A 9,236-nucleotide genomic window follows, 5' to 3' on the forward strand; every position below is an offset into this window, starting at 1 on the left:
GCCCCTCTTAACGTGGAGGGCAGGAAGGTGAGAAGATACGTCTTAGTAAATGTGGAGAAGAAAGAATCAGACTTTTCCGACTTCTCGATAACTGGAAGATTGTTGCTGACTTGACGCTGCTCGCATTCGTAGGCTGTGGTCTCTTGTCATCCTTTATTTGCAACAACACACAGATTTCTGTGAATTGGAGATGGCCATGTTCAGAAATGCCCTGGGGGCCTCCCAGCTGGGACAAGGGAGTTTGGCATTGGGGGATGGGGTTTGAGATCTCAAGCCTGGGTTACTAAATACCTGGATCTAGGAGAGGTAGGGCCAGGGGTCACGAAATGGAGACCTGAGTGCCCCTTAACTCCAGGATCGGTGTGGAGCCCTTGGAACCGTGATCACAACTCCCTTTTCCTAGTTTCGCTTCATATTTTATAACCTCCTGGTGAAACAGGTGTCCTCCACCCAGTTGTGGTTACAGATTTCCAAGCCCTTCCACAACCAGATTTGGAAATATCCCAGATCTTAGATGTCCATGGGCTAACTTCCAGAAGGTGCACACAGGGCATGGCATAATGGGAATTACTTGAGCCTGTATACAGAAGCAGCAGACATCGCATTGAGCAAAAGGGTAAAGGTTAACAGTAACGGAGTCTTATGTTTGTACAGCAGATTGAAAAGCTATGATGAAACGGAAGGCCTGTAATGTTGCTTATAAACTGTGGCACTAATAAACAGGCTAGAAATTTTCTTTAACTCATCCATCTAGGCACACGAAGTTCTAATTAGCCTTTGAACAGACTTGGCACATCCAAATCAAAGCTGCAGATAAGAAAGATTCTACGAGTCAGAGCCATAATAGCAATGCTAATAACATCACCATAAAATTGTATAGTATTGGTATGCTCAGCAATAGGAAACAATTTCCAGTGTGTTCAGAATACAAGGTATTTCTCGTTAACAAATATCATATCTAGGGTGTGCATGATTTCCTAAACAACTGCAATGCATCAATTCTAAAGTAAAAACAAATAGTTTTGATGATTCATGAAACAGAATTTAACCATTCCTTTAGATCACCTTTAAAAAATACACATTAATATATTTCTGGCACGATATAGACGTAGAAAAGAAGAACAATTTCCGTTTGATAAAGATCAGAATATTAGCTTTTTATATTAATCCTTATTACCTAAGTGTAGCCTAAATCCCAAACAGGGATTTTTCTCTTTTCTTTTCTTTTTCTTTTCCTTTTCTTCCCTTTCCCCTTCCCTTTCCTTTCCTTTCCTTTGTTTTCCTTTCCTTTCCTTTGTTTTCTTTCTTTTCTTTTTTCCTGCGACAGGGTCTCCCTCTGTTGCCAAGGCTGAAGGTCAGTGGCACTGTAACAGCTCACTGCAGCCTCCACCTCCCAAACTCAAGCGATCCTCTCACCTCAGCCTCCCAAGTAGCTGGAACCACATGCCCGGCAATTATTTTTTTCTTTTGGATAGAGACATTATGTTGCCCAGGTTGATCTTCAACTCCTGGGCTGAAGCCCAGAGATCTTTTTTTTTTGGCTTTACCCATTCAACATCAGTTTCAGATAATCACACCAGTCCTATTTTCAAACTAGCTGGCAGTGCTTACAGTGACCTATATTGGTGGTAAAATATACTGGCCAAGTGAAACTGGTCTATAGGGCTGTTAGTTGATTTTTTTCAAGTGGACAGAGTGAATCTGATTTTCACCCACATTCGTGAGACTTTTCAATGGTGCTGAAAGACTATTTGCATGATATATAAGTACTTCCTTGCATCCCCAGTTTCATATCAAGACCTCCGTTTTTTCCTACTACTGGAGATGAGTGACTGCGGGAGGAGGCTACTGAAAGCCTGGGGCGGCAGCCAGAGCTGCGGGGAGGCCCCGGCCTCAGCTCCACCCACCCCCATCCTGCTCCAGGAGGCAAGAACGCGCAAAGTGCGCCTCCTTCCTAGGGACCACTGTGTGCGGTACCTGGGGGGGGTGCCAGCGCCCGCGGGGTGCGCACCCCTCTTTTCCCCGCCTGCCAGGACCGTAGATGCGCGCGGGGCGACAGGGCTCCCATGCTGCCCTGAGTGCATAAAGAGCTGGGCAGCCAAGTTTACACCAGGTGACCTTTGCCCGCCTCCTTCACCTTTTCCTGTCTTCTTCACCCCCTCTTCTTTTCTTGCCCTCTGATTCTCTTTCGGAGCCACTCGACTCCTGTAGCTTGCTGGGTTTTTTTAGTTTTTCTTGTTTGTTTGTTTTTTGAGACGGAGTCTTGCTCTGTCGCCCAGGCGACTCACTGCAACTTCTGCCTCCCGGATTCAAGCGATTCTCCCGCTTCAGCCTCCTGAGTAGCTGGGATTACAGGAGCAAGCTGCCACGCCCGGCTAATTTTTTTGTATTTTTAGTAGAGATGGGGTTTCACCATGTCGGCCAGACTGGTCTCGAACTCCTGACCTCAGGCAATCCGCCTGCCTTGGCCTCCCAAAGTGCTAATTTCAGACGTGAGCCACAGCGCCCGGCCTTTTTTTTTTTTTTTTTTTTAAATGGGGTCTCGCTCTCACCAGACTGGAGTGCAGTGGCACGATCTCGGCCCACTGCAACCTCCAGCTCCGAGGTTCCAGCGATTCTCCTGCCTCAGCCTCCCGAATAGCTGGGACTACAGGCGTGCGCCACCACACCCAGCTAATTTTTCGTCGTTGTATTATTTATTAGAGACAGGGTTTCACCATAATGGTCAGGTTGGTCTCGAACTCCTGACCTCGTGATCTGCCCACCTTGGCCTCCTAAAGTGCTGGGATTACAGGCGTGAGCCACGGCGCCCGGTCACTTTTTAACTCTCACTTCTCTGTCAAAGTGTTAGGCTTGTATTTTCTCTTTAGAAGCCATTCTTTTGCTTTCTGAATAGAATAAGTGAATGGAAAGCTCTCTTTTTTTAATTATTTTTTTAGAGATAGGGTCTCACCCTGTTGCCCAGGCTGAAGTGCAATGGCATGATCATAGCTCACTGCAACCTCAACTCTTGGGCTCAAGGAATCTGCCTCAGCCTCCCAAGTAGCTAGGACTACAGGCACTTGCCACCACACCCGGCTAATTTAAAAAAAAAAAAAATTGTAGAGACCAGGTCTCACTATGTTCCACAGGCTGGTCTTGAACTCCTGGCCTAAAGGGGTCCTCTCTTCTGCCCTCCCAAACGACTAGAATTATAGGCGTGAGCAACCACTCCCGGCCTAAATGGCCAGCTCTTGAAATCTACTTCCATATTTCCCAAAGAAACTGCCCAACTTTTACCCAATGCAGTCATAATATTTGTTTCCACATTCCCAGTGGCAATATACATGGGCTCCAGGTATTCCGCAGCATGGCCAACACTTGATATTGTCACTCTTTTTTTTAATTCTAGCCATTATAGTGAGTGTAAATGGTATCTCATTGTGATTTTAACTTCCATTTCTTGGCCGGGCGGGGTGGCTCACACCTGTAATCCTAGCACTTTGGGAGGCCAAGGCAGGCGGATCACCTGAGGTCAGGAGTTCGAGACCAGCCTGGCCAACATGGTGAAACCCCATGCCTACTTAAAATACAAAAATTTGCCAGGCATGGTGGCAGGCGCCTGTAATTCCAGCTACTTAAGAGGCTGAGGCAGGAGAATTGCTTGAACCTGGGAGGCAGAGATTGCAGTGAGCTGAGACCACACCATTGCACTCCAGCCTGGGCAACAAGAGCGAAACTCCGTCTGAAAAAATAATAACAATTCGCCCATTTAGAAAGCAATATGTTTGTCTTACTGAATTGTAAAAAATATTTAGGTGCTTTGGATAAAAGTTCTGTCTCAGATATGTGTTGTGCAAATACTTTCACCCAGTCAGTAACTTGCTTTTTATTTGCTTAAGAATGTCAATAAAAAAATAATAATAAAACAAAATACAGGCATACCTTAGGGATATTTTGGGTTGGATTTCAGACCACCACTATAAAGAGAATATTACAAAAAAGCAAGTCACACACATTTTTGGTTTCCAAGTGCATATAAAAGTTACGTTGGGCCAGGCACTGTGGCTCATGCCTGTGGATTGCTTCAGCCCAGGACTTTGAGAACAGACTAGGCAACATAGTGAGACCTCATTGCTACAGAAAAATTAACAAATAAAAAAATGAGGTGAGAAGATCACTTGAGACTGAGGTCAAGGTTACAATGAGCCATGATCTCACCACTGCACTTCTGCCTAGGCAACAGCAGTGAGACCGTGTCTCACTGAAAAAAAAAAAGTTATGGCTTGCCAAGTGCATAGGCTCAGGCTTGTAATCCCAACACCTTGGGAGGCTGAGGTGGGAGGATCACTTGAGGCCAGGAAATCCAGACCAGCCTGGATGACAAAGAGAGACCCTGTCTCTACCAACAATAAAAAATTTTAAATTAGCTGGTAGCATGCACCTGCTACTTGGGAGGCTGAGGTGGGAGGATTGCTGGAGCCCAGGAGTTTCGGGCTGTGGTGAGTTATGATCATGCCGCTGTACTCCAGCCTAGGCAACAGAGTGAGACCCCATCTGTTAAATAAATAGATAAAATTTTAAATTTAAAATGTTTTAAATTAAATTAAAATTGGAGTCAGTCTTCTCAAACCCTGTTGCTGCTTTATCAAATAAGTTTATGTACTATTCTAAATTCTTTGATTTCAACAATGTTCACAGCATCTTCACCAGGAGTACATTCTATCTCATGAAACTACTTTCTTTGCTCATCCATAAAAAGCAACTCCTCAACTGGGCGCAGTGGCTCACACCTGTTATCCCAGCACTTTGGGAGGCCGATGTGGGAGGATCATGAGGTCAGGAGTTCGAGACCAGCCTAGCCAACATGGTGAAACCCCACCTCTACTAAAAATACAAAAATTAGCCGGGCATGGTGGCACGCACCTGTAGTCCCAGCTACGCGGGAGGCTGAGGCAGGAGAATCACTTGAACCCAGAAGGCAGCGGTAGTGAGCCAAGATCACGCCACTGCACTCTAGCCTGGGCGAGAAAGCGAGACTCCGTCTCAAAAAAAAAAAAAAAGAGCAACTCCGCATGTATTCAAGTTTTATCATGAGATTGCACCAATTCAGTCTCATGTTCTGGCTCTACTTTTAATTCTAGTTCCCTTGCTATTGCCACCACATCTGCAGTTATTTCCTCCACTGAAGTCTTGAATTCTTCCCTCAAAGTCATCCATGAGAGCGGGAATCAAGTTCTTCCAAACTCCTGTTAATGTTGATATTCTGGCCTCCTCCCATGACTCACGAATGTCCTTTTTTTTTTTTTTTTCTTTTTTCGAGACGAAGTCTCACTCTGTTGCCCAAGCTGGAGTGCAGTGGCGCAATCTCGGCTCACTGCAACCTCTGCCTCATGGGTTCAAGCAATTTTCCTGCCTCAGCCTCCCGAGTATCTGGGATTACAGGCAGGCACCACCATGCCTGGCTAATTTTTGTATTTTTAGTAGAGACGGGGTTTCACCATGTTGGTCAGGCTGGTCTGGAACTCCTGACCTTGTGATCTGCCTGCCTCGGCCTCACAAAGTGCTGGGATTATAGGCGTGAGCCACTGTGCCTGGGGCACGAATGTTCTTTTTTTTTTTTTTTTTTTTTTTTGAGATGGAGTTTCACTCTTGTTGCCCAGGCTGGAGTGCAATGGCACGATCTCGGCTCACCGCAACCTCCGCCTCCCAGGTTCAAGCGATTCTCCTGCCTCAGCCTCCCCAGTAGCTGGGATTATAGGCATGTGCCACTACGCCCGGCTAATTTTGTATTTTTAGTAGAGACGGGGTTTCTCCATGTTGGTCAGGCTGGTCTCGAACTCCCGACCTCGGGTGATCCGCCCGCCTCGCCTCCCAAAGTGCTGGGATTACAGGCGTGAGCCACCGCGCCCAGCCACGAATGTTCTTAATAGTATCTAGAGGCCGGGCACAGTGGCTCATGCCTGTAATCCCAGCACTTTGGGAGGCCAAGGCTGGCAGATCACTTGAGGTCAGGAGTTCGAGACCAGTCTGGCCAACATGGAGAAACCCCATCTCTACTAATAATACAAAAATTAGCAGTATGTGATGGTGCATGCCTGTAATCCCAGCTACTCGGGAGACTGAGGCAAGAGAATCACTTGCACCCGGGAGGCAGAGCTTGCAGTGAACCGAGATTGCGCCACTGCACTCCAGCCTGGGCGACAGAACGAGACTCCATCTCAAAAAAAAAAAAAAAAAAAAAAAAAAGCCTGTAGAATGGTGAAGCCTTCCCAAGAAGGTTTTCAATTTACTTTGCCCAGATCCATCAGAGGCCTCACTATATTAGGGGACTTCACAAAGTTAGTGGAAGGCCAGGCACGCTGGCTCACGCCTGTAATCCTAGCAATTTGGGAGGCTGATGCAGGAGGACTGCTTGAGCCCAGGAGTTTGAGACCAGCTTGGGCAACTTGGTGAAACCCTGTCTCTACTAAAAATCTAAAAATTGGCTGGGCATGGTGGCACGTGCCTGTGGTCCCAGCTACTTAGGAGGCTGAGGTGGGAGGATTGCTTGAGCCAGGAGGTCAAGGCTGCAGTGAGCCAGTACATACCACTGCACTCCAGCCTGGGCAACAGAGTAAGACCTTGTCTCAAAAAAAAAAAAAATGTGGAAAAATGGAATTAAAAGATAAAAAATTGAAAATATAAACATGATTTCTTGATTTCTTTTTCTTTTTCTTTTTTTTTTTTTTTTTTGAGACAGAGTTTTGCTCTTTTTGCCCAGGCTGGAGTGCAATGGCGTGATCTAGGCTCACTGCAACCTCCGCCTCCCGGGTTCAAGCAATTCTCCTGCCTCAGCCTCCTGAGTAGCTGGGACTACAGGTGCGTGCCACCATGCCCAGCTAATTTTTTCTATTTTTAGTAGAGATGGGGTTTCACTGTGTTAGCCAAGGTGGGCTAGATCTCCTGACCTCGTGATCCACCCACCTCAGCCTCCCAGAGTGTTGGGGTTACAGGCGTGAGCCACCACACCCAACCATAGACATGATTTCTTAACATAAAATCTCCATCAACTTCAAGATACTTTTGTAAGCAACAATACCAGCAATTTAGCCCATCCCTAAAGAACTGAGAGTCCTGGGAATTTAACCATGACAATTCAGTATTTTTAACTAATTATTAACTGAAGAAATGTGAGTTAGGAAACAAAAAGAAGTGATAAGGAGCCAAACCAGGACTGTAAGGTGGATGCCTAGTGATTTCCCATCAAAACTCATGCAAAATTGCCTTTATTTGATTAGAGGAATGAGCAAGAGCATTGTTGTGTTGAAGAAGGACTCTCCAGTGAAAGCTCACCTGGGGGATTTTTCTGCTCAAGCTTTGGTTAACTTTCTCAAAACATTCTCATAATTAGCAGATGTTACTATTTTTTGGCCCTCCAGATAGTCAACAAGCAAAGTGCCTTAAGCATCTCTTGACCAGTTCACTTGTGCTTTGACTGGATCACTTCCACGTCCTGGTAGCCATTGCTTGGACTGTGTTTTGTCTTCAGGACCACACTGGTAAAGCCATGTTTCATGTCCTGTTAACAATACTTTGAAGAAATGCTTCAGGATCTTTGCCTCACTTGTTTAAAATTTCCATTGAAAACTTTGCTCTTGTCTGCAACTGATCTGGGCACAACAGTTTTGGTACCCATCATGAAAGGGAAAGTTGCCTCAACTTTAATTTTCAGTCAAAATTATATAAGTAGAATCCATTGAGATGTCTATAGTGTTGGCTATTGTTTCTGTTGTTAAATCATTGGTCCTCTTCAATTAGGGCATGAACAAAATTTTTTCTTCACAAATTGATGTGGATGGTCTGCAGCTATGGGCTTCATCTTCAACATCACATCATCCCTTCCTAAAATTATAGATTTGTAAACTGTTGATTTATTTGGGGCATTGCCCCCATAAACATCTTGTAAAGCACCAATGACAATGATTTTACCATTCCTCCACCCAAATGTCACCAAAAATCGTGTTTTTGTTTGTTTTTTGAAACAGGATCTCACTCTGTTACCCAGGCTGTAGTACAGTGGTATAAACACGGCTCACTGCAGCCTTGACCTTCCCAGCTTAAGGGATCCTCATACCTCAACCTCCCAAGTAGCTGGGACTACAGGTACATGCAACCATACTTGGCTAAGTTTTGTAGTTTTTGTAAGAGGTAGGGTTTCATCATGTTGCCCAGGCTGGTTTATTTTGGTGTGAAAAATTTTTGAAATCCATGTGCATAGCTTTTCATAATATGAATTTTCCATGAACTTTTTGGAGACCCATTTTTGTTGGCTACAGCCTTATAAAATGTATTTCCTGAATAATGAGACTTAAGAGTTGAAATTACTCCTTGATCCATGGGCTGCAGAATGGATACTGTGTTAGCAGGCATGAAACATTAACCTCCTGCACATCTCCAACAGAGCTCTTGGATGACTAGGTGCATTGTCAATGAGCAGTAATATTTTGAAAGGAATCTTTTTTTCTGAGCAGTAGGCTCAACAATGAGTTTAAAATATTCAGTAAACCATGCTGTAAACAGATGTGCTGTTTACATCCAGGCTTTATTGTTTCACTTATAGAGCATGGGGAGAGTAGACTTAGCCTAATTCTTAAGGGCTCTAGGATCATTAGAATGGTAAATGAGTATTGGCTTCAACTGAAAGTCACCAGCTGCATTAGCCCCTAACAAGAGAGTCAGCCTGTCCTTTGAAGCTTTGCAGCCAGTCATTTACTTCTCCTCTCTAGCGATTAAGTACTAAAAGCCATCATCTTTTAATAGAAGGCTGTTTTGTCTACATTGAAAATCTGATGTTTAATGTAACCACCTTCATCAATGATCATAGCTAGATCTCCTGGATAACTTGGTGCAGATTCTACATCGGCCCTTGCTTCTTCCCCTTGCACTCTTATGTTATGGAGATGGCTTCTTTCCTTAACCTCATGAACCAACCTCTGCTAGCTTCCAACTTTTCTTCTGCAAGTTTCCTCACCTCTCTCAGACTTCATAGAATTAAAGAAAGTTAGCACCTTGTTCTCATTTAGGCTTTGTCTTAAGGGAATGTTGTGACTGGTTTGATCTTCTATCCAGATCATTAAAACGTTCTCTGTATCAGCAATAAGGCTGTTTTGCTTTCTTACCATTTATGTGTTCACTGGAGTAGCACTTTTAATTTCCCTCAATAACTTTTCCTTTGCATTCAAAACTTGGCTGCTTGGTACCAGAGGCCTAGCGTT

Source organism: Pan troglodytes, chromosome 2 (assembly GCF_028858775.2).
Source record: "Pan troglodytes isolate AG18354 chromosome 2, NHGRI_mPanTro3-v2.0_pri, whole genome shotgun sequence".
Lineage (NCBI taxonomy): Eukaryota > Metazoa > Chordata > Mammalia > Primates > Hominidae > Pan > Pan troglodytes.